Source organism: Myiozetetes cayanensis, unplaced genomic scaffold (genome assembly GCF_022539395.1).
Source record: "Myiozetetes cayanensis isolate MyiCay16 unplaced genomic scaffold, myiCay2020 scf20-37, whole genome shotgun sequence".
NCBI lineage: Eukaryota > Metazoa > Chordata > Aves > Passeriformes > Tyrannidae > Myiozetetes > Myiozetetes cayanensis.
Window position 1 is genome coordinate 3,469,958 of NW_026087412.1, and position 25,169 is coordinate 3,495,126.

Here is a 25,169-nt window from a genome sequence, read left to right on the forward strand (position 1 = left end):
TGGGTGAGAACAGCACAGGAGAAAATCTGGGAGGACCAAGAGCAGTAGGAGAGGGAAGGGCTTTCCCTCGCATCCTGCAGGAGCTCTGGTGTTTGCTCCAGGTTTTATTCTTGTAAAACTCAGGGTATGGTTTCTCTGCACCTTGGACCTGCTTTTCAGCACCACCTTCAAACTCCAAACCTCTCGTTACCATTTCTGGTCCCGTTGACTTTGGCAGGCTCGTTTGCCGTGGGGAGGGTGACCCACTCCATCGGGATCAGGGTGTATGATTTTGAGGAATGTTCCCATTTCCAGCCTAATCCTATGCCTGCCCTACGAGCTCTGCAGGAGCGCAGCTCAGCTGGTCAGCAAATGTGTGAGCAGCCCATTGCAATCAGGCTGTAACTTGCGCCCAGTTGTTCCAATCAGAACGTGTCTCTCTTCATTTGTTGCAGGGCTCTGGCTCCAGTTTGACTGTCACCTCTGGTGATTGTTGGTGACCGTGGCACGGGAACGGATCCTGCTGTGGTTTGAGCTGTGGGTGTTTCACTCCTGCTTTTCTTGTGCAGGGAGTGTGCCAGCATCTCCTTGCTCTGACGGCCAGAAGCAGAACCTCCAGTTCCCACCCTCAGTAAGTCACACTGGTTTGTACCCTTTCCCTTGGAGAAGGCTGTGGAGCCCAATGGTTTTGCCTCGGTGGGATGGGACAATGGGGCACAGACCTGGGCTTGATTCTCTTCTGCACTGTTAATTAGTGTAGTGAAGGCATTTCTTGCAGTGACCATTGGCACTGTGTATGGCAGTGACTTCCAGCTTCCTGGTGAACCCTTCAGTTTCCAAACGTGCCCAAAGCACACAAGGACCTTCCTTGGTGTGTTTTCTCAATGGCCTCCTCTCCCATGTCCAGAGGGGATGGACACACTGCCCTTTAGTTCTGGCTCCTTTACCCTCCAGAACAGGAGGTTTCTGTAGGATTGAGGTGTCCAAGGTTTTTAAACTCTTGCAACAAAGAGGAAAACACTGCAGTTGTCCAGTCCTCGTGCTTGTTGAGCAAACGGGAGAGGATGAAGAGGTTCCCTCCAGGCTGTGGAACAGGGATTGGGTCTTGGCCGTTGTCCACCCAAGTGGCAGGAAGGATGTGGAGATGCGGGGACAGAAACTCCAGGGAGGGCTGGGGACTCACGTGCAGGGCTTGGGGACGTGCTGAGGGTTTGCTTGGCTCTGTTCACAGCCCTGAGCTGGTGGTTCCTGTATGGGAGCCGTGGAGGTGGTGATTGTCCTGACTGTGGGGGTGAGCACTGGGGAGCAGAGCTCAGCAGGGGCGGGGAAGGCGCTGCCCGGCCGATAAGGCTGCGGGCGCTGCTGGCAGTTAATGGTAACCCGGCATCCTCTTCCTCCCTGCAGGGATCCCACGTGGGCAGCACGAGGGCTGAGCCGGGCTGGGGAGGGATGTGGCCTCTCCTGATAAGCAGCTCCAGTTCCTGCCCCTGCAGATTTACAGCCAGGGAGCGGGGAGGTGGGTGCTGTGCTTTGCGGTGTGGTGATTTATAGCGGCGCAGGGCGGCAGCCGCTTCCCCCTCGGGCCACGGCCCGGCAACTGCACGGGGTGTTCCAGCTCCGTGACTAAGCCATGGGTGAGGGAAAGGCTCAGCCAAGGTCACTGCATGGTGGGACACAGGTGGGAGCAGGTCTCTCTCATCCATGGTTTGGAAAATGTTCCCACCACCAGGATCCCCGAGGAGAGGCTGCCTCATGGCATCAGGGATGCTTCCAGCCCTTCAATCCCCAATCCCACATGCTGGAGCCCACCAAAGTCACAAGTGAGGTGACTGAGGTTCTCAGCTCTCAGACCCACGTGGGACACCCATGAGCATCACCAACCCCACTCAGCAATGGCTGCAGTGCCTGTTGGTTTTCCATGAGTCCCTTTGATGCAGACCAAGCAATGCTGGGCAGGGGGATGAGCTGTGGCAGGCAATGAGGGGGAGGATGATGAGGAAGGAAAGGTCAGATGCCATCACTGCGCTCTGTTCCACGTCCCGGCTCCTGCCCGGATGAGCTTCCCAGCTCCTCTGGTTTGTTTTAGAGGCAGCGTGGGGGCCCCAGAGCCCTGCAAACCCTCCAAGCTCAGGGTTTTATTGGCATGTGGAAGTAGTTTTGTCTGTTTTCAGATCTGGCTGATCACTGACTTTCCTGCTGCCCTCCCCCCCGAAAAGGGCTGACAACAACAGGCGACCCAACCGCACTCATCTTCCTCCCTCTTTCTTCTTTCTCCCCACATTGTTCTCTGAAATCCCAGCTGCTGCTTTTCTCCTCCGCTCCCTTTCCTATCCTCTCACATCAACTGGGATGGATCTGTCTGTTTTTTTGTATAAAAGTTCTTTTTTTGTTGCTTGTGTTTCTCCCCCCATCCTGGTGATGTCAGAGTGCCTCGCTGTGCCCCATCCTCTCCTCCAGGGACAGAGGGCTCTGGGCACCCTCACTGTCACCCCTGGGCTGGTGGTGGCAGAGGGGGGAGTCTTGGTGAGGGGTGAGGGCACCAGCATCTCCAGAGCCCTCATTTTACCTCTCTGAGGGAGAAACCTGGCAGATCCTGGGGCCAGAGCTGCCACATTTCTCCCTTATTTATCACTGGTGAAGTGCTGACACAGGGGATTCCTGGCAAGCCAGCTCCCACAGGGTGGGACGGGATGGGATGATGGGATGGGATGGAGCAGGTCTTCTCATGACTGTGGGCTGCACCCTGATCCACTGCGGGCTCCGAGTCAGCATCTCCTGAGGTGATCACTTCTTTTTCCTTCTTTTTTTTTTTTTTTTTTTAATAATTTTAAATGCATGATTGGCAATTCAAGAGAAAACAGAAGGAACGGTTGTTATTGCTGAGGATCTCAGCCCAGCCAGAGGAGACGTGTTCCTTCTGTGGAATCAAACATCCGTCAGGGAACAGTCATGCAAATTTATTTCGCTTTTCTTCTTTTTTTTACCTATTCCATTGATCCGGAGCCTGTAGCAGTTGGCTCATGGAGAGAGAGATTTGTTAATTCAGGAGCCTTGCAAAGCCTCAGTTGGTGAGGATGGGAATTTGCCAAAGCTCCTGGCTCAGGTTTGTGCCATGTGTGGGGACTATGGCACTGTGGGCTGGGACACAACCCTCCAAAGGAGAGGGGAGAGGTGTTTGCTGTGTCCCCTGGGCATTGTGCATGCTTGGAATGACCTGGAAAGGCAGGAGAGTGGCTGCCAGCTCTGCCAAAGCTTCTCCCCACCATGGAACACTTCCCACCAAGGACACTTGGTCACACTGCTGGGACAGTCACCTCCAGCCCTGAGGAGTAAATGTGAGTTAAACCCTTAAAATCACGAGATGATCTTAAAAAATATCCATCTATGAAATTGTATTTGATTTTATTATTATTATTAGACTCTTCAGTCCATCTGGGTGTTTTCAGGAGTCACCTGCCAGATGTCTCTCTGCAGATGGGAGGTTCAGGGTCCTGTCACTTCCAACGGCATCTTCATGTTGAAGAGAGGTGATTCCAGCCCAACTGCTGGCTGAGGATCCACAGCTGTGTCTTGGGGAAGGTGTCAGGCTGCCTTGCATGGTCTGAGTCTTCAGAGAATCCCAGAATGGTTTGGGTTGGAAGGAACCATAAAGATCACCTTGTTCCAACCCCCTGCCATGGGCAGGGACACTTCCCACTAGGCCAGGTTGCACCAAGCCCCATCCAGCCTGGTTGTGAGTCTTCTCCTTCATCAGTCTCTTCTCCTGGGCATGAAGAGCAGATGGAGCTGCCTGGGAAAGGGCCAGAGGCTGGTGCTCTCACTGCTGTGGAGAATCTTCTGTTCTGGAAGGAAGAGCCAAATCCCTCTGGGAGCCGGAGCACATCCAGCGGCCGGAGCCCGAGAAGCCTCACTCTCTGTGACATTCCCTGTGTCCCTGCAATGCTGCTCCTCCTCTCTTCTGCTGGGAATCACTGCTTTGTCCTTCAAAAAAATGTCTTTTTTGCTTGAATTGAGTGTTTTGATTCTTCCCCACCCCCTCAAACCCATCTCTGTGTGTCTCTGCAGGCCGGCTCTGGTTCGCTGCGGGAGGCAGAGGCCAAGCCCTCAGCTGATGACTCCGGATGAGTTAAGACACGTGTGGGTGTCCCCACCACGTGGGCTCGTGTGGCTGCAGAGCAGCCGCTGAGCATCCCTGCTGCCGGGAGAACCAGGGAGACTCCTCATTAAAACAATCTGGGAGACGTTCACTGGACAGAACTCTGAATTTACTCTGCTCGCGCTGCCTCTCCTCCGTCTCCTCTTCCTCGGGCGGCAGAATTTGCTGGTAGGAAACAGAAAACAGGGGGATGTCTTGGGGGGAGGGGCTCTTGGCTGGAAATGGGAGCAGGGTGGCAGAAACCCAACAATCCGGTGCCTCCTGCGCATCCATCCTCTCAGCTCTGGTGTCGCCTCCGGGTCGTGGTGGTGCCGGGTGGTGAACGGTCACAACAGCAGCCACCGGCTCATCCTGACCGTGATCATTCCTGTCATCCCAGGTATCGCCTCCTTTCCTCCAGCCTTCTCCCCGGCCCCGGCAATGACTTGTCTGAACAACTCAACTGAAAGTTCGGGATCGCAGATAAATGCGGGATAACGGCGAACAGCTCCCGGGCAATCCGCTGCCAGAGGGCGGCTGAACTCCCGGTGAATTATTTATCTGCTGTGAATTATTTGCCTGGCCCTGCTAGGGAAGAAAAGCTCCTTCCCAACCTTTGCCTGACGAATGGCCTGGCTGGGGGCGACTCTCCGGGTGCTGACTCAGCCCTTTCCCAGCTCCCTGCCTGCAGCTCCTGCTGCTGCGTGCCTGGGTAATTCCTAAAGCTTTGGGTCACACTGGAAACCTTCAGGCTGGGTCTCAATTCCAAATGATCCTGTGGCTGCAGAATTCCATCTCTCCATGCCTCACTATGTGGGATGGAGTGTCTCTTGTCTGGGGAGATGGAAAGGGCTCCCTGGCTGCTCCTCCTACCTCTTTCCTGCCCTGGAAAGAGCAGCTGGTGCAGGGATAGAGTTGGGGATGGTGTCAGAACAGCAGGCTGGAGAGTTCCTCTGGAATGCTTGCTGGCTTAAATTACGTACTACTGAGAAACTGATCTGTGATGATGTCCCTCATCCTGCTCCATCTGTGAAGCTGTCCCTTATCCCACTCCTCAGCAAGGACCTCCATGTTGAGCCAGGTGCTGGGAGCTCTCTCCTGCCCACAGATGATGGGGTGATGGCCTCTGTGGCCTTGTGGGCATCCCCCTGCCCATTCCTCCCCCAGGAACAGAGAGAAATGGCCCTTGGAGGTGAAGAGCTGCTGGCCTGGGCTCATCAATCTCCATTTGCATCCAAAGAAGAAGGGGAAAAAAAAAATAGATTTAGGAGCAAGATCAATACTGAAAGAGCCTGTCTTTTTTTTCTTTCCCCTCTGCTCCTCTGGGGGTGGGAAACTCGAGGCAGGTACTGGGAGTAAATCCTCCCAGCTACCTGGATGTAAATCAGGAGGGAGATGATGGATTTACGGGAGCCCAGCCTGATTTACGCTCCCATGTCTGGTCCCTGCAGGTCGGCGCGTGGCCCTGAGGAGGTGAAGTGCCAGATGGGGAATGGAGCCACCTCCTCCTGCAGGCAAGGTGGGACTGGGGGTGGTGGTGGTGGTGGGGAGTTTTCTATACTTTTTAAACCCAGTTCAGGGAATTCAGGACTTTTTGCTTTGCCTCTTTCTGCTGGAGTTCAGCAAAGTGCATCCCCTCGGACCCGAGCCCCAGATGTCCTGCTGGGGGCTGACTTTGTGGCTTGGTGGAGAAAAAGGCTCTGGCATTGCTCCCAGTGATGCTCTCTCCCCCTCCATCCTTCCTCCTGTCCCATCCCAAGAGCCGGTGGGGACTTGCTGCCGGTGCAGTTGTTTTCTCCATGGAAGAGGGGGAGATTTTTCCTTGGGGAAGTCCTTCTCTGAGGACTCTGGAAGGCCCGGGGGTGGCTATGGGAGGTGAGTTGTTCCATCTCAGGGGCTCCCCTTCCCAGCCTTCCCGTGTCCCTGGCCGTGGCAGGGCTGGAGCAGGCACAGGGGGGCTGTTGTTATTCCTCTCATGCAGCAGGAAGGATTTCTGCGAGTGCCATAAACCATCACGTGGGCAGAGCCTGGGTGAGCTCTAATTGCTTCTATTTGCATAACGAGGCGAGGCTCAGCATCCTGCTGATATTTGAAAGAGGAAAATCAAAATCAGCTCTAGATAAACAACTCCCCCCCTCTCCTCCAGTCCCTGCCCCCACGCCTAATTTGTGCATTTTCTCCCTTAATGCAGGCTTTTCAGCTCTTTGGTCTCTTCAGAAGCATCGAGACCACCCCCTGGGACCCCTCCCGAGGGAGCGTGGGTGCTGGGGGTGCTGTCCTCTCCTCTAGCTGCTTTCCCTGTGGGCTTTCCCTGGAGCTGGCAGTGAGGGATGCAGTGCTGAGGTGTCTGAAGGGGAGCTGGAGAGGATCAGGCTGGGCTTGGGGCTGGAAAGGCGGAGCCCCGGCTGGAGGCTCCGGGCTCAGCGTGGGAGCGGGTCCTGCTCAGGGGTGGGGCTGGGGGGTCCCCGCGAGGGAGCCCAGCAGATGTCACTGCAGCCCAGCAAGGGCTTTGCTTGCACCCCACGTGTTGCTGTTTGAGGGGATGCTCCTGCCCTGCGACCCTGGGAGGACCTGGGAGAAGGTCCAGGAGGACCTGGGAAAGGGGGTGACATCCCCTGCCTGTGCTGTGACACTCTTGCTTTGTGACCTGGAGGGCCTGTTCTCCTGGCAGGGGTTCCAGGGGATGGAGGGGGTGGTGCCTTGCTCTCTGCAGGCCAGGTAACAGACACCAAGCAGAAATGTGTTGTGTCCCTTCCCTGGGGGACCAGGCAAATGGGCTCCTTCCTCCTCCTCTTCCTCCCCAGCATGAGGGCTGGTGTCCTCTGAACCCTTTGCTGCCCTTTGAGGGAGAAGTGCTGACTCCAGATGTTTCCCTAAATGAGAAACTTCTGCAAACAACCCTGGATTAGATTTGATTTTTTTTTTTTTTGGAAGAAATTCTTGGCTGTGAGAGTGGAGAGCCACTGGCACAGGTTGCCCAGAGAAGCTGTGGCTGCCCCATCCCTGGAAGTGTCCAAGGCCAGGTTGGGTGGGGCTTGGAGCAACCTGGGCTAATGGAAGGTGTCCCTGCCCACGGCAAGGGTTGGAATGAGGTGATCTTTGGGATTCCTTCCAACCCAAACCACTCTGTGATTCTATGATTTTTGCTTTCTTGGCCCATTGGTCATCAGTGATCTTCAGCCTGCAGTGGGGCTGGAAGGATGGGGGAGACCCAGCTGCCAGCACTTGCTGCTCCCTCTGCTCTCCTGCCCTTGCCAAACCTGTGGCTGGAGCTGCTGCCTGCATCCCTGTCCTGGACCATGACATCACCCTTCCCTTGGCCCTTGGGGTGTGCAAAAGCCCTTTGTTGGGCCAGTGTGCCAAACAGGAGCAGAGCAGCCCCCAGCCCCTCCTCATCCTTCACATCCTGCAGAAGCTGAATGGGGCAGGGTGGAGAAAAGGAGGAGGACCCTCAAAGGTGGAAAGAAATCCCTCCAGCACCTCTTAAAGGTGGGAGAAGAGAGGGAACAAGATGGGAGGAGAGGCTGTGAGCAGGAGAGAGCTGGTGCTTGCAGCACAGGGGGGGCTGTGTTTGTGTGTGTGTGTGCACTGACTTTCCATCAGGCTGATGAAAGGACTGGGAGCTCTTGAAGCTGGAGCCAAGGTGAGCAACCTGTGGCTGTCCCAGGGGTGCTGGGGAGGGGAAGGCCTGAGTTTACTCAGGAACAGCAGGGATGCTCTGCCAGGAGCTGGGATGTTCAGTAATATCTTGCCAAGGAGGGATCAGGATTCAGCATCCCAGCCTGTGCTGTAGGGAGGAATGCTGGCCAGGCAGCTCCACTGTCAGCCCCCAGATCAGTGCTCCAGGGGGATGCACTGGCTGGGGGTGCAGGATGGAGGGGGTTTGCCTCCTCAGCAGGTCCCTGGGGCTGGTCCCTGCCGTGGTGGGGCTTTGGTGGAAGGGACAGCCCAGACTCCATCTGGGAAGCAGTGGCTTTGTGCTGCTCTGGGTGAGGGGTCTCTGGTCCCTCCTGCCCCAGCAGCGAGAGGGTTTTTCCTCCTCCTGTGTGGAAAAGAAGCTCCCACTGCCATCACACAGCTCTTCCTGCCCTGCCTAGGGTCTTGCTTGCACCCCACCTCCAAATTTCCAAGGGCTTCCTGGGCTCTCTTGTCACCCCCACATTGCATTTGGGATTTGTATTTAATTCTTATTTCTCTCTCCATAGGTTTGTCCCTGTCACTGCTGCTGTTCCCAGCTTTCCAGCAGGTTTGCTCTGCAGAGAGCTGCAGGTTGGCTATGAAATATGACAAAGCATTCATTTAAATGCACACCATGATGTCGGCGAGTCCATTAGGGGAATTAATTTGAATGGCTGGCATTTAATAAACAGCCTCGTCCCTCCTCTCCACACACAGCCCCCACCACCACCCCCCCCCACCACCACTGCTGGCATCTTGGAAGGGTTAAAAAGAAACCACATGTGGATATTGGAAGGAGTGGGGAGCAGGTATCTGGGTCTGGGGAGTGGTGGTGGTGGTGGTGGGGAAATAATAAAAGAGATCTGGTGTTATGAGAAGAATTGCAGTTTGTTTTGTTCACAATACAAAAAAAAAAAAAAAAGGCACATGTGGAAGGGGTTTGGGTTCACGGGGTGTTTGGTGCACGGAGAAAACAAGGGGGTGAAGGAGGAGGACACGCTCCGGCCGGAGGGTCCCAGCCTGGCTCCGAGCACGCCGGGCTGGGGGGAGGCGAGGGGGCTCCAGGGACGTGGCTCCCCATATGGTGTGTATTACAAGCTCCTTTCTAGTTGTAAAGATTAATTTAAAGCCTTTCTCACCTCCCCCCCATCCCTCTTCCATTGACAAATGAACATCTGGGCTGAATGCTGCCCAGATCCTAATCAAAGCATTTTTTCCAGGGCCGTTGTCTGCCTTTATGGCTATCTGCTCTTCGGGTGCTCTGCAGTTCCAATGCACTTGGCAATTCAGCCTGTAAATACCCCTCTCCGGGATTTATGATTCGGGATAATGTGATTTTTCTCTTTGCCTCTGGATTCGTTTGTTTGGTTTAGTTTAACGACATTTCCTTGTCTCTGCATAAGTGAGGGCATGCAGGGAGGTTTTTTTTTTTCCCCTCCCCTCTTTGCAGGGATTTATTAGCAATGAGCAAAAATGGCTTTTTTTGTGGGGGCTGGGGTGGACACACTGGGGGGGGCCAAAGCCAGCCTTGAATCCCCAGTGAGCAAGCCCAGTCATCCCAAAACCATCTATTTTTTCCTACAGAAAGCTTGTTTTTGAGGTTTTACCGAGAAAGCAGCTTTCCACCAAAGCAAAGCCAAGCCCTTTCCACGATGTTTGAGGGCTGCTTCATCAGGGAGAGGCAGTAGGAGGCACAGTCCAGTATGGAAAAGCCGTTTGCTCCCCAAAATGAGGCTGGAGAAGCCAAATGAGATGCTTGAAAAACTGGGAGGTTTGTGACTGGAATCCCATTCCCATCAGACTTGATTTTTTTTCCCCTGCAAGCTCCAGTTTGGGAGTTAAAGGATTAATATATAAAACCTTAGATGCTGAGTAATGTTTGTCATGCCCTGGGTGCTGTAGGAAAGGATGGTAGAAAAGATGGGGCAAAAAGGCAGGATCACCATGGTGGAAAGCTCTTGGCTGCTCCTCCTTGGCTCTCCAGGACAAGGTGCAACCTGGATTTTGGTGATGCAGGGCTGAGAATCATCCATCACTGGGACACTCTCCACCCAGGGATGTCACTGGGGAAGCAGAGATGCAGGTAAACCCCCCATGACAGGCACTGGGCTTGTTTATTCCTAAAAAACTCTGAATTTCACACCAATACAAGGAGCTGGGATGCAGCAGAGAGATCCCTGAAAGTGGATCTGGGTATATTAAGAGCCAGTGCTGGACTCATGATGGGTGTGGGGCTGAGGTGACCCCAGCACCGATCCTGAGGGTGAGGACAGCCCCAAGTGTAGAGCTCCAGAGGCAGGGAAGCACCTTCTTGAATATCCAGAGGAGGGTCTGGGGTGAATTTTAATTCCTTTCCGTTTTTGTTGTTGATTTTTAGAGCGCTTGGCACCTCCTGCCTCTTTTTCATCCCTTTCCTCCTTGGTTCCCTCCAAGTGAGCAGGAAGCAAGGCTGCTGACCATGGATCTTCCCAGCAATGCCACTGCTGTCCTGTCCATCCCAAGGTCAGGGTGAAGTCTGGCATCCATCCACGGCCGAGCCGGTGCATCCATGAGGTGAGAGTGGCCACCCACCAGGGAAGAGGTGAGGGGGATTTATGGAATTTCATATCGGCTCTATCTATGATTGGGTTCATCTCAGTGGGGTGAAGTGGGACGGAGGGTGGGATGCTGAGGGGCATTGCGGCCAAGGAGGCTCTCTGGGAAGGCAGAGGAGGGAGGACGTGGTGTCCAGGGGTGCTGGGGAGCCCTCCTCGATGTCCCCATGGAATAGAACCCCATCCCCAGCAGCCGAATCTCCGACCTCATCCCTATTGCCGAGCGTCGGGAGAGGGCGGCCTCGGCCGGGGCCCCGCGCTGAGGCTGCCGAGCAGGGATTTGCAGCTGAACTCTGCCCACAAAGTCGCTCCCAGCCTTTTCTCATTTCTTTCTGGATTTAAGGCAGCTTCCAAATTCCTGCGCAGCCAAATCCTGCCTTAGGGCTGCCAGGAAACACGGCCAGCAACAAGTACGTGCCGTTTCTGTACCCACAACACAGCCAGGGTTGCTGTTATTGTGCGGGTGATGATGACGGGACGGAGCTCCAGCCCTCCCGAGGATGCGATCCCGTCCCTTCCCACCCTGCCCTGGGCGCTGCCCCCGGGGAGGGAATCGCCTCCCCCTCATCGCCGCCTTTCTAAAAACCGGAGAAGACACTCCACCCCACCCCAGCTTCCCTAAACTTCACCCGCCGCCCTCCCCGTAACCTCCCACCCAGCGCATGGAAGCTTTATCCACTCCCACCGGGATTTACGGTCCCAGGGACTTCCTGCGCTGCCTGTCATCGCACTCGCCCCTTCCCGCCACCGATAAATCAAACCTGTTTGTTTCGTGGTGCTCCGCCACCAGTTCTTTATATTTATTTTTACTTCTGCCGCTGCCTCCCGCAGTCCCGGAGGGGTTTAGGGGGCACTGGAGGCACAGGGGGCAGCGGCGGAGCAATGAAGTGTCCGAGGCCATGGTGGGGGACATGCGTTGGGTCTCCGTGTGCACTGTGGGTTCAGGGAAAGGAAGGGGGGACCAGGAAAATCCTGCACTGCTCATACAGACCAAACCCCACTTCCCCTGCCTAAACCCCACCAGGATCCATCCCTGCATCCCGAGGCCCTCCAACGCTTGGGGATTCCATTGAGTCCACCCCAGTGTGGCCCCAGAGCAGCCTCAGGAAAGCCAAGGGCCAAGAGCCCTGCAGGGAAAGGGGCTGCACATGCAGCATCCCCACTCCAAACATCCTCCCCGCTGTGGTGGGGATGAGGAGCCGGCTCTGGCCAAGCCCACCCATGGGATGCCTGATCTGGTCTTTCCACTGGTGTGACTCATGGAAAAACTCCTTGTTTTGCAGCGGCGCTCGGCATGCCGGGTGATTCTGCCTCCGTGCCTCGCTCGCCTGTCTTTTTTTGTTTGTTGGCTTTTTGGGTGTTTTTTTTTTAAGGATCGTTGGTATGAAAACATCTGGGACCCCCAGACTTTCCTGCAGAGCTCACCTGAAGGCATTTTCCCCCTGGACCCGTGCAGGGCTGGCCATGCAAACCCCACTGCCTGGGAGGCGGCCTGGTCGCGCTCCCGGGGCTGAATTTTTTGGGGATTAGTGTTTTCGAGCGGCTCTTATACAACGGCGGAGGAGGCTTGGAGGGTTTCCACCAGCTCCCTGCGTGCCGGTTTCGGCACGTCTGCCAGCGCCGCCGGCTGCACGGGGGCCCCCCCCAAGGCTCTCCACGAGCTTTGTGGCACAACCTGGGGTGGCAGGGCTGGAGACTCAGCCTGGCTTCTTCTGAGTGTCCCCACTGTCCCCAGGGCCAGGCAGGACAGCGAGAAGTGGGACCTCACTTGCTCCTTGCCAGGATCTGCTGGTAGATTGGGGGTTGGAACAGTCAAAAACGGGAATGATGCTGATGATTTATGTGTCAGGTCCCCAGCACCGCTCCCCAAATACTGACCTTTCACCTCTTTTCCCCCAAATCCTTCTGAGGGCAGGGGTGGAGCACGGCCCTTTCCCAGTGGGACCAGCGCATCCCAGACACAGCTGGTTACACAGCAGGAGTCTGGGCCAGCTCTGTATTTAACTGAATTTGCTTTTTTTCTACCCTTTTTCTTGGAAACGGGCATGGAGAAGGATGTTCCTCGGTGCTCATCGCCGTGGATCAAACCTTCACCCCCTCCTCACAGAGCACTGACCGTGCCACTGCTCTCTGGAAAGCACATTAGTAATTTTTTTCTGGGGGGGTAATGGTTTAGTTTGGATTCTGGGATGGAAAATCGTTTCCAACCCCCAAATTAGAAACAGAATAATAATAAAGCATCTTGTTTTGGAGGGGACGGCGTGTGTCATCCCACAGCAATGAGAAACTTGTGCTGGAGAGGAGCAAAGAGCTGGGATTTATTTTTTTAACGCTCCCCAAAGGACTGACGTGGCTCTGGGATGCTGCTCCCCCTCCCTTGTACCCGTGGACAGGGATGGCCCGGTTGCTGTGGGCAGGGGGCACCCATGGGGAGTGTCCTTACAACGTGTGGGGGGCTCTATCACCCCATTCCGTTGTCCTTACGCTTGGTTTTGTGGAGAAAAGGGGATTGTGCCGTGTGGTTTTCTGCCCTGCCCTTCCCTGAGGAGCTGGGATGGAGAGCTGATGTTCAGGGTGGGACAGGAGCCAATATTTTGCCGTGCCGGGCTGGGCGGAGGTGTGAGCAGGTGATGCTTTCTCCTGGGATTTTCTTCTTTCAGTGTGGTGGATTAGAGTGATTTCACTATGGATTGCTCTCTCTGTGGTCTCTCTCCCCCCAGAAAACATCAGGTCCTGTGAAAACTGGGTCAGATTCTTGGAATGGGAAGTCATGCTGGGACAGTAGCTAGTCCTGCCTGGGATGGGCTCATCCTATGTCACACAGCATTGCCAAAAAACCCTTCAAAATAACGTGTTTTAAAAATTGCAAGTGGTTCTCCCTGCTTGTGGGAGCAGTGACTACTCAGGGGGCCAAAAACCAGATTAAAGGCTGAATTCCTGTGTAGAGGAGCCTTCATTCCATGACATTTCTCTCCCTGTTGGGTCTAACGTGGTACACCCAAAACCTGTGCTGGAGCTGGGCTGCCCAGTCTGCCTTTGGGGTGCCCCCGGGGTGGGTTTTGGGGTGAGTGGTCTGTGTGGAGCCAGTCCCTGGGATTTAATAAGACACTTATTGTATGTTAAATATCAAGGGCTGATAGGAAACATGTGTCCTGAGGATTAACAGCCGTGTAAAAGATAAAGCCCTGAGTTAAACCCCCAAACAGCGTGTTCCAAATAACCCTCCGTGGCTGCAGAATGCACTAATGGGGTAACCAGGAGTGGGATGGGGAAGGTAAAACGTGTATCACAGATCACAGCTCCCCAAAATCCTTGGGATGGGGTTGGGACTGGGTTTTCTCCCAGCCAGGTGATGCCCAGGGATGCCGGCTAGCACAGGGGTGACGTCAGTCAGCTCCTTCTTCCCCCATTTCTTCCTCCCTTTCCACCTCTCCCCCTTCTTGAAATGTGGGGTTTTTTCCTTGTTTTTTTTTCTTTTTCCCAGGCCCCAATTTCTCCCCCTGTTGAGGCAAACGCTTTGGCTAATTAGCAAAACGTGTCAAAGAAAATGATTAATGTCCCGGGAGGAGGCTGAGCTGCCTTTGTGCCGGCATTGCCTGACTTCTGCTCTTAAAGGTTTTATTAAAAGATAAGGGAGCTCGTGACGGGTGAGCAAAGCATGTGCTTCCCTGGGTGTTAAAGGGTCGGAGGAGGGGGGGACGTGGGGCAGATCGGGGTCACCCTCGGAGGGAGAGGCGAGGGCTCGTGTTTCTCTGCCTCTGTGCTCGACCGTCACCGTGGTGTCTGGCCTTGGCAGGGGAAAAGACTTTAAAAAAATGGCTGAATGCCTCCTTTATTCTTCCAGGGGCAGGTAATTCAATCTGGCCAGCCAGGTTATGAATGTTGCTGTGTTACGGGGTCCTGCGTGCTCAGGGAGTGGGGCTTCAGGGGGTCCCGGGGAGGGGGCACTCAGGGTGGGTATCCCAAGTTGTGGTGCTGGGACACCGGGGATTGGGCACAGCCAGGCTCCTGCCTGGGGCAGAGGTGGCAGCAGGGACAGAGGTGGCAGCAGGGACAGAGGTGGCAGCAGGGACAGAGGTGGCAGCAGGGACAGAGGTGCTCAGGCTCGGCTTTGCGGGACCCAGTGGACACAGAGGTTGGGCTCGAGCCCTGTGGGACATCCCTGATGCTGTTTGTTGTGGGCTGAAACCCTCCATCCCAGCTCCCTCCCGGGGGTCCTGGGGCTGGGTGGGCAGCAGAGGCACAGGAGGGAATCTGAGGCGTGGTCCCACCGGGCTCCTGCCAGGACCACTGTACACAGCATCCAACTGTGCTCACCTCTCTGGGTCTGGGCATGTTGTCAGCAACCTCCAAAGCACGGCCAATTCAGCAGCCCCAAAAACATGCTCTCTGCAATCTGAACCCCTGCAACTCCCCCACACCAAACCAGCAGCCCCCACAGAAGGGTCTTTTAAAAAGGCAAAATCTACCCCGGCAGCTGCCACTGCAGGGTCACACAAACCAGGGCTGGCAGTGCCAAAATCCCGGACAGGAGATCGACCCCGGGAGCAGGGAGAGGACGAGGGCGGTGGGACCTCCTCCACCAGCACACTGGTTATTTTATTCCATCGTGAGCGATTCCCAAACCCAGCAGCCACAGAGGCCTGAGCCACTGGGTGCATGTCAGAGGGGTTTTGGGAGGGGGCACAGCTGGCAGGAGCCTCGGAGCAGGGAGGGGGCTGCAGGAGCTGCTCCGTGAGGTTTTCCTCCAGCAAACAGCGCTCTGGGCTTAATAAGCTATTTGTAAAACTGGCTGTGGATAAACAAGAGGCCGTGTGTGAGGCTGGAGGCGGCCTCGCAGGGCTCCGCCGCGCGGGGTGGGACCTCAGCACAGAAATATTTTCAAGATAAACAGAGGAAAATGAGTCCTGGAGGAGGCCGGAGCCGCTGGCAGCAGCACACAGCTCCTCTCCGAGATATTTCGGGGCAGGAACTTGGCTTTCTGCAGCGCTGCAGCTCAAAGATGCTTTTTTTTTTTTGCCTTTTTTTTGTGCCTCTGAAGGGAACCTCTCGTGCTGCTGATTCAGAAATAAACCTGAGGAGTGGTTGGCAGTGAAGGCAGTGGTGAGGAGACATGCAGAGCCCGGGGCTTGCAGGGGAGTTTTGGGGTGAGGGCGAGGAGCTGGGATGGAGGGCTGCTGGTGCAGGTCCTCCTTGGGCAGAGCTGCCTTCCCTGAGGAACCCCTGGGCTGAGGTGGCAATACTGGGAGTTGAGGTTGTTCAGCCTGGAGAGGAGAAGGCTCTGGGGAGACTTTAAAGCCCCTTCCAGTGCCTAAGGGGGCTCCAAGAGCTGGAGAGAGACTTTGGAGAAGGGCCTGAAGTGACAGGACAAGGGGGAATGGCTTCCCACTGACAGAAGGCAGGGTTAGATGGGAGAAATTGGGGAGAAATTCCTCCCTGTGAGGGTGGGCAGGCCCTGGCACAGGTTGCCCAGAGAAGCTGTGGCTGCCCCATCCCTGGGAGTGTCCAAGGCCAGGTTGGATGGGACTTGGAGCAACCTGGGCTAGTGGAAGGTGTCCCTGCCCGTGGCAGGGGGTTGGACTGAAATGGTCTTTAAGGTCCCTTCCAAACCATTCTGGGATTTCATGGCTCCAACATGAGCAGCAGAGCCTCCTTGCCTGGCTGCTGGTGCCTCCATCAGCTCCTCCCTTCCCCAGCACAGGCAGAGGCAGTGCAGGGGTGCCCAGGGCGGGATATGGGCATTGTCCTGCCCTCTGCCAGGATGGAGCTCAGGAAATGGGCTTGGGCTCCATCCTTCTATCCCTTCTACCCCTCTTCATACTCTCTACCCCCCTCCATCCCTGGGCCATGGGGTTTGGTGCTGGCTTCCCTCTTCCCTGTTCTGTTCTCAGTCTGGAAACTGCAATGGGGGCCGAGTTTCCTTGGGGCTGAGCTCAGCTTGGGGCACCGGGGCCAGGACCCGCTGCAGCCTCGGCAGCCGAGATCTCCCAGTGTATCTCTCCCTCTCTTCCCCACCCCCAGCAAATTTAATTAAAAGTCATTCAGATTCCTTTGAAAGAAAATGTCATCTGTCGACACAATTACACTTTAACTAACCAAAGCTGTTACAGTTCCTATATATATTGGAATCAGGCTGTCGTTATTAGTTCTAAGTAAGTAATTTATTCCCATTATTGTGTTCAAATTACAGGATATTACCCCCTGGGGAAATAATCCTGTTATTTGAAATGTAAAAAAGAATTCACATGGACAACAATAGATTCCTAAATGAACCCAATAACAGTCCCCAATCCAGCGCAGCATCACTTGACTCAGATAGGAAAATATAAAGTTTCTTCTTAAAAAGGGTTTTTTCCCTCTCCTCTCTTTCCCTTCTCTTGCCCCAGTGGAGGTAAATCGAGCGTCTCTTCTTCATAAGCCTCAATTTATTGAGGGAATCCTGGATGTGAAGGAATTTTGTGGGGAGCATGGGGGAGTTGGGGCAGATATATATATATATATATGTATATATATATATGGATGTCCTCTTTATTTTGGTGGTGGAAGGGGAGCCCAGGGATGGTGGGATGCGAGTGCCTGGCACAGCCCCGGGGGGGTTTCTGCTGGAGCTGGGAACCATTGGCTTCCTCCTCCGGCAAAGAGCTGCTGAGGTTCCTTGGAAACATTACATTGTTCCCTTGATCAAGATCTTCAGTGCAGGCAAATAACAGCTCCTCTCTGAAACACCCAAACATAAGCAACTAATTTGGACCACCGAAAGGAAAAAGGGGAGGGTTAAAAAAAAAAGAAAAAAAAAAAGAAAAGAGAGAGAGAAAGAGGAGGAAGAGGGAGGGGAGGGAAGAAAATCAGATACACTTGTAACCTGATTACAACAGCCAGCTATGTGTGCAAAATCACAATGCAGCTCTATAATTAAATCTCTCTTTCCCCCTCCTGCCGAGCTCTTTCCTCTAACAGGCACGGTACAAAAACAGTCGTTAGGACATCAAATTCCAGCTCCGACAAGAGGGGGCTTTTTTGTCTATAGCTGCTCGGCTCGTCTTTAAGGAAATAATAATTATAAGCCCAGAGCCGCTGGCTGACGAGCTTTGTGGAGCAGAAAGGGCTCGTTTTGTCCAACTGCCCCTTCCCCCTTGCAGAGGACTGGGGTGATGGGAAAAGAGATGGGATAGCCCTTGGAGCCAGTCATGGACACCCCTCCTTCTGTTGGGGTTTGGGGGGAAACACTGGGGTCTGACAAGATGCTTGGAGACGCACATACTTCTCCCCCTCCTGCCCTGCTGGCTCCATCTCACGTGTTTGAGCAGTTTGGTACCTGGTGCAGGGCACTCCCAGCTGGGTTTGGTTGTTTGGGGGTGCACAAAGTACCCGTGAGGAGCTGGCGGCTTCCTGGACTCCAGGAAAACTCCTGCCACAACATCCAGGTTTTCCGCCCTGCCTGGCGCTTGGCTGTTCCATAGGGCAGTCCCAGGGGGATGGAGGGACGCTGTGGATGGGGCTGATTCAACAGACCCCAAAGAGAGCAGGGAAGGGACTCCCCCAGAGTGGTGGCTGCAGGGATGGCAGTGCTGGCAGCCTTGCCCCAGCCCTGCCTGCTGATGACTGATTTACTCCCGTTCGTCACGGCGGGCTATTCCCATCCCTGTGACACCCAGCACGTGCTTTTCCTGGCAGCTGCGGGCCGGATTCAGCCTTAGGGACTCAGTTCCTCACGGGCAGGTTCCTGCTTGCTTCTTCGGGGTATTTTTGGGAACGGGTTTTGCATCCCATCTCCTTCTCCGCTGCAGGTCGAGGGAGGGTGTGTTGGAGCTTCGTGCAATGACGGCAGGTCTGGTGCAACAGCACGGCGGGGAGGGCGAAGGAAGGAGCCTGGCATCAGGAGACCCCCAAAATGGGTCCCAGTGTGCAGGACAGCTACCAGAGAGGTAGGTAGGTAGCAGGATTTACCCGTCACACCTCGTCGAGGCAGCCGGCACGTGCCAGAGAGCACGACCGAGGGCGGGCACGGGCTTTGCAGCGCGGCGTGGAAATTCGGACGCCGTTCCAATAAAGCCGTGCGTGTTTGGGTTTAATGGCAATTAACAGCTGTTGAAAGGCGAAAGATCTATTCTGCTAGCACCTTAGCGCTCCTGGTGCCTCTCGTGAAGGGACTTGAAAATGCATTTGTGAGTGTTAATTTTAAGCCACGATAATGTACCCCGGGGAGGTGGATGGGTTCACCCTGTTTTCAGAAGGGGAAGCTGAAGAAGGACAGGGCACGGTGTGGGGATGGGCATTCAGTGCCTGCAGCAGCGGTGAAATCCATGCCTGGCTCTGGAAGAGGGATGGGACTAAACCAGGGACCAGCTGGTAACATCAGTGCAGTTTTTTCACCAGCATTCCCCAGGTCTTTTATTTTGGGGGGGGGAGGAGAGATTAACTCGGGTGCAAAAACAAAGGCACTCACGAGCTTAACCTTCAGCAGGACCCTCACGCTGGGGGGGCACGTAGGAAATCGTCTTTCCCTGGGAGATGCTGCAAATCTGGATTTTCCAGTTCCTGGAGGGCTCTGCTTGTTTAAATTAGAAGCAGATAGGAGAGGTGAATTTTAAGAAGGACAGAGCAAAGGCACACAAGTATGCAGTTAACTTCTAAACTTCTTTCTCTGGCTCTCCCGCTGAGTAAATGCTTTAGGAGCTTCAAACCACAGCTTTTAATATCTCCTTAACATGCCCCGCGATTCCTTCCCCCCTGTCAAAACGGCGAGAGCAGCTGTGAATATTTTCCATTTTAAAATGTTTTGTATGCATACGAAAGTACCTGCAGCTCCTGTGGGCCGGGCTGCTGAAGCCAAGGGTATCTATTTTATATTGAACCTCAAAATAGCACACGCTCCTGCCTCTCGCTCGCTCGTGTCCTGCATCCGGGAGGGTATTTTTGATACAAGTGGCAGATCAAGGGAAAAATCCCCAATTTACTCTGTTGATGTAGAAGGTCTTGTCATTCAGAGCTCAGCGTTCCCAGTCACCTGGCTGGAGGATTGTTTGAAACTCCCGAATGCAGAACGTGTAATACTGGGCTGTTACATGGGGACTGCAGTTTTGGGGAGGTTTCCCGTGCACGTTCCTCCACTAAAAGCCACATTTTTTCCCACTGAAAGGTGTAACTGCCGTTTCCGTGCCTTACGACCAATTTAGCAGCTGGTCCGTAGCCAAAAAACGCAGGCAGTAATTACAGCTTTGGGGTTCGTGCTCCTCTCAAAACTCTCTATGGGTTGTGCATGTCAGCCCTCCTCCTTGCCCATTTTTTTCCCCCTGATCTTGGATGAAAAAAGCTTATTATCAGGTAAAAGGGGAAAAAAACTCCAACCCAAACCGATGTATTCAAGCTCCAGTCTAATTGTGACAAAATCCCGGTACCAGGGGCTTGGTGGAGCTTATGAAAAGCAAAGGGCACCCAGCACGGGGCAGGTCCTGGCACCAGGGGTCCCAATTTGGGACTTTGGAGGGGAAGGGAGCGTGCAGGTGGCAGAGCAGGAAAACAGGGTGGGATTGTGCCTACACAGCCACCCTCCTGCGCTGGGCAAGGCAAAAAAAGACATCAGGCTTTATTTGGACCTGAAAACCAGCCTGTGGTCTGGGGGATGTTTGGCTTTACAAACCCCAGAGCTGTGGGGATCAGAACTGCTGTGAACTGGGGAAGGGAGGGGGCATCAACCACATCCCTGTGCACCCCCCAGCCCTTCTCCCTTCTTCCCTGCTCCGGTGGGGCAATGGAAGTGGAGCTGGGATGGTGGGAGGATGCTGCAGCCTCCAGCTGCTGCCCAGCTTTGGGTACAGCCCCTTGGGGGGGGGGGGAATTTCTTGGCTCCCCCCACCTCATGCAAAACCCACAGCCAGGCTGAGCGCAGGGGTTTATAATCAGCCAGGATTTATGGAGAAAAACGAAATCCTGAGCTGCTCTGGTCATTAATCAGAAATTCCTCGCTCGGTTCCCGAGCTGTTTCCCTGGGGATCTTCTTGTGGGCACCCTCCACCCCACAGCCCCCTCCCCTGAGGGGATGGCAGCTCTTTCCTTGCAGGCAAGGGGCTGGGGTGGGGAGAGACCCCAAGCTTTGGAATTAACCAAACTCCCACTGATGAATAAATCCCCATGAATTCACTGGAATAAACCCCAGCAGGGACCCCCTTGCCTTCAAATCCCACCTCTGTCCCCACAGCATTTTAATTGGGGGGGGGGGGTATTTAGGGGGTTTTCTCTGGGGGGATGGGACCCTCGTGTCAGACTCGGTTCTGCTTTTAGGATGGGGGGGGAAGGAATGAAATCAGGGCAAAGCTTTTGCCGACGCGTTGGGATCGTCGCCGTCCGTGTTTTAATGTGATTTATGCCTGGATTTCTAAATCCAGCCACTGACTGCACGCTTTAAATATAGCTCCAAAAACACCCTGGAAACGTGTAGTAAGCACGTTAAAAACGGCGGGCGGAAGGGATGCACAGCACCCCCCTGCCGTGGATCGGGAGCATGGGGGGGTTATTGGGGTAAAAAAGGGGATTTGGGGGGGGGGGAGGGGAGGTCCCAGCAGATGGGGATGGGGATCCAGTGGGGTCTGTGCAAAGTTGAGCGCTGGGTTGGCGATGAGGGGGTGTGTCCCCCCCTCCCCCAAACCTTGGCAGCCCCCCAAAACGAGGTTGGGAGGCATCAGTTTGCTTTGCCTCCCACGTTTCCAGACAGTTCCCCCCCCTCGCTCCCTCCCAGATTCCCACCCCCCCTGTCCTACCTGCATTCCGGGAGGGGGGACAATGCTCGGTGTGGGGCTGGGGGCTGTGAGCTCCGCAGGGCTCCACCGCCTCCTGCGGGGTCGGAGAGCGACCGAAGGGAATTTTGTGTTCGTCCAGGGGGCGAAGAGGAAAAAAATGGGAAAAAAAAGAAGAAAAAACCACAAACATCCAAAACAAACAAACAAACAAAAAACCCCAAAACAACAACAAAAAAGGGAAAAATGGAGGGGAAAAAGGAAAAAAAAAGGGGGAAGGGAAATAAAGAAAATTAAGGAAAAAGCACAATTGGAGAGCCGGAGGAGCGGAGCTGGGCGCGCAGGGCGGGCAGGGGTGCCCCCTCCCGGGTGGGGGCGGGGGCGGCCCGGGGGCGGGCGGCACCGTGGGAACCTGCCGGGAGCCCGGGGCACCGGGATCGGGATGCAGGGATGGGAAGAGGGACAACGCGGTGCGGCTGCTCGCGGGACAAACACCGCCACCACCACCCCACCGCCCCTCCCGCCGCGGTATTATTTTTATCAAAAATGGGTATTTTTGGAGAAAGCGCCGTTTGCGGCAAAGCTTTTCAGGGGAAATGTGGGAGCGGCCGCCACCCCTCCCCCCTCAAATTCCATGGGATATTCGCAGCCCCCCATTGCGGTGTGTGTGTCCCCCCCCCCCAACACCGAGCTGCGGGGGCAGGGGGGGTGTCCCTACTGGGGGGTGGAAATAATGGGGAGAAAAGAAGGGGGCTGGGATTTGATGTGGAAAACGGTGGGAAAATGGTGCGCGCCCGCAGCACCGGGAGGGAACAACAACAATTAATAATAATAATAATAATAAAATTGTATATATTAGATAGGGGGGCTCTTTTTGGAGAGGGGGTCGGCTCGGTGTTTCGCAGCAGCGATGCCCCAACCAGGAGCTGCTGCTACAAGATGGCTCCCGGTCGGGGGAAGGGGAGGAGGAGGAGGAGGAGGAAGGGCTGGAGCTGCAGGGAGGGGGGGGCCGCCCCCGCTTCCCCCCGCGCCCATCCCGAGCCTGTTTTTTTTTATTTTTTATTAGCATTTCCCTGATTTATGACATGCCAACCCCCCGGCCCGGGGACAGCGGCGGGGAGGTCCGGGCGTGAAGGCATTAAACATTTATAAAATATGCTTTTAAAGCCACATAAAAGCGATCAAACCATTAATATATTTTTTTTTTTTTCCCTTCTTCTTCTTTCTTCTTTCTCTCTCACCCCCCAATTCCCCCTTTTTTTTTTTTTTTTTTTTGGTTTGCTAAAGGAGACTGGGAAAAGAAGCGCCCTCCCCCTGGAAGCAGAGGGGTTTGAGCTCTCGCCTCTGACGCAGTTTTGCTCCGAGATATAAATAAAAACATAAATATATATATTATTATTATTGTTGTTGTTTTCGCGTTAAACCAGCGCCTTGCGCAGCGTGAGAGCTTTTCGAGCAACTCGGCTCCGATTTTGCTTAAAACGATTAAAAATAAGCAGAAAAGTGCCGGAGGGGCTGGAGGGGGGGGTCGGGGGGACGATTTTTGGGGCTGTTTCTCCCGTTTTCTGGCCGATGTCCCGGTGGGCGCCTCGAAACTCCTGTCGAGAGGGGTGGTGGGGATGAACGCTTTATTATTATTATTACTACTTTTAATTTATACCGGATTAAATTAGATTTTCCCCTCCTCCCCTTTTTCGTTATTAAAGCCGATTTTTGTTTAATTAAGTAACGAAGCGGGGGGGGGGGTTCTGGCACCGACGGGGGGTGCTCGGCGAGGGGTGCAAATGGGAAAAATAAACTAAAAATAGAAGCAAAAAGAAAAAGGGAAAATAAATTAAAAATAGGGGAAAAAAAAAAAAGGCAAAGAAAAGTAAAAGTTGGTGTGGCCGGCGGGCAGCGTCGGGGGGGCAACCCCCCCCCAAATCCGGAGGGGAGTGTGTATTTGTGTGTCTCCTCCCCCAGCCTCTCTTTTCACCCTATTTTTGAATTTTTTTTTTGGGAGGGGGGAGGGCGGAGCCCGCGAGGAGGACACGGGACCCTCCCCCGCTCCCCCCCTGGCCCTGAAAGGGCGCTTTGTCCGCGGCGGGGCCGTGGGAGAGGGCCTGGCGGCACTTCCCCCTCAGCCCTTCCCGGGCGGGATGAAGGATTTAACCCCCACAGATAATAAAGGGGGTCGCGGGGTGTCCCCCGCTCTCTCCCAGCCCCGCTCGGACCCGCGGCCGCTCCCCCTCAGCCGCCCGCCCGCGCCGGGCGGGAGTGCTGGGGGAGCCTCGAAACAGCAGCGGGAGCGCCGGGGGCGGGGCGAGCGGGGGGAGCCTGGAAACTGCCGCCTGTTTACCCGCCGCTGAGCGACAGCCCGGCCAGCCAATGAGGAGGCGCGGGCAGGCGGCGGGCCCGCCCCCGCCGCGCCGAGAACAATGCGTGTTTCATGGCCCCGCCGCCGCCGTTTTTCCCTCCCCACCTCCCTTTACCCCCCGTTTCTTTCCCCTCCCTCCCGCCCCGCGCTCGCGTTCTCTCCCCCCCCTTTTTTTTTTTTTTTTTACTCCCTAATTTTTTTTTTTTTTTTTTTTTCCCCTTAAGCGCCGCCGAAGCCGCGCGCGCGGGGCCGGCCCGGGAAGCAGGCGTGGAGGGCGGGGGGGCGGTGTGTGTGTGTGTGAGTGAGTGAGTGTGGTGAGTGTGTGTGGTGTGTGTGTGTGTGTGTGTGAGGGGAGGCGATGCCGCAGCTCGGCGGGGCCCCGCCGCTCCATGGCGCGGCCGCCACCGCGTCGCTGCCGCGCTGCTGCCCCTGAGGAGCGGAGCGGAGGAGCGGAGGAGCCGCCCTGCCCGCCGCCATGCCCCGCGAACAGGCGGCCTGAGGTAGGACCCGACCCCGGGGCGGCGGCCCCGGCCCCGCTCCGACACCCCCTTCTTCCGCGCCCCATCCCGCCCCTCTTTTTGCCCGTTTTTTTTTAGCCGTTTTTCCCCATTATTTCATCACTTCCCAGCCGCGATCCGGCCGCTCCCGCAGCTCCGCGGGGTGAGGTTCGCCCTGCGCAGCCACGCAGGCAGGGTTGAGTTAGTTATAAAATTCACCCAAAAATAACTGGAAAAGGAAAAAAAAAAAAAACAAAACCCCAACCAAAACAAAGCTGCGAGGCTTTAGTCACAATTTCGCGTTTCTCCTCTTTTTCCTTCTTTGTTTTGTGTGTTTTTTTTTTTTTTTAATCATCCCTCCCCCGCTCCGGAGCACCCGCCCGGGAGCCGGGACGGGCGGCGGGGCCGGAGCGGCGGCTCCCGGGGCTCCGTCGGCGCTTTGGGGGGAGAACCCCCACTTTATCCCCGGAGTGTTTATTATTTCTCGCTATCCCGGTGCAAAACGCGGCGGGCGAGCGGAACCTTTCGTCAGGCTGCAAGTACAAATATAGATAATTTTATATTTATACATATTTTTTTTTATTTCGCTCTGCCGGGAAGCGATGATAATACGTGTGTTGTTTTCTCGAGTGAAAGCGGCGCTGGGGAAAGTGGAAAAAGAAAGAAAGAAAGAAAAAGACAGCAAACCCAAGCGGTGGTTTGGAGCCTTGGGAACGGGGGAAAAAGAAGCGAGAAACGGGGCTGCGGGAGCGGTGCCGGAGCCCACGGTGGGGGAAGAAATAAAGGGGAAAAACGTAAAAAAAAAAAAGAGAGAGAGGAAAAAGATGGAAAAAAATAGGAAGAAAGAAAAGGAAAATCTAGGTGTTTATTTTTTTGCTGGTCTGGGATTTGTGGGTTTGTGTCCCCGCCGGTCGGTCCCGCCGGAGCCCGGCTGCGGGCGCTCCCCGGCCCGGCCGGGGCTGTGGCCGTGACAAACGTAACTCTTAAAAATATAAATATGAAATTGGTGAAATATTATTTTTAAATACTTTTTTTTTCTTTTTTTGTCCTCGCGTTTTGCCACGAGTTTTCCTTAATTTTTAGTGTTTTATTTTCTCTCCGCTTCTTCCCCCTTCTCTACCCCACACCCCGGGAAGGTGAGGGTGGGTTTTGGGGGAGGAGGGTGGGGGGGGCGTGTGTGTGTGTATGTGTGTGTAT

The 25,169-nt window shown here is 55.0% G+C and overlaps 1 long non-coding RNA gene across 2 annotated transcripts; it reads left to right on the forward strand.

Annotated features, from left to right (window-relative positions):
* The first annotated feature begins 1,693 nt into the window (after positions 1-1,693).
* Positions 1,694-22,497, forward strand: LOC126641164 (uncharacterized). Of its 2 annotated transcripts, XR_007629207.1 has the most exons (7): positions 1,694-4,303; positions 4,515-4,826; positions 5,566-5,633; positions 8,320-8,383; positions 10,170-10,373; positions 18,174-18,311; positions 22,407-22,497. It is a non-coding gene; the product is annotated as an uncharacterized LOC126641164 (long non-coding RNA). The 2 variants fall into 2 exon arrangements; XR_007629208.1 differs by lacking the exons at positions 1,694-4,303; positions 4,515-4,826; positions 5,566-5,633 and having other exon boundaries at positions 6,513-9,875.
* Positions 22,498-25,169: the final 2,672 nt, after the last annotated feature.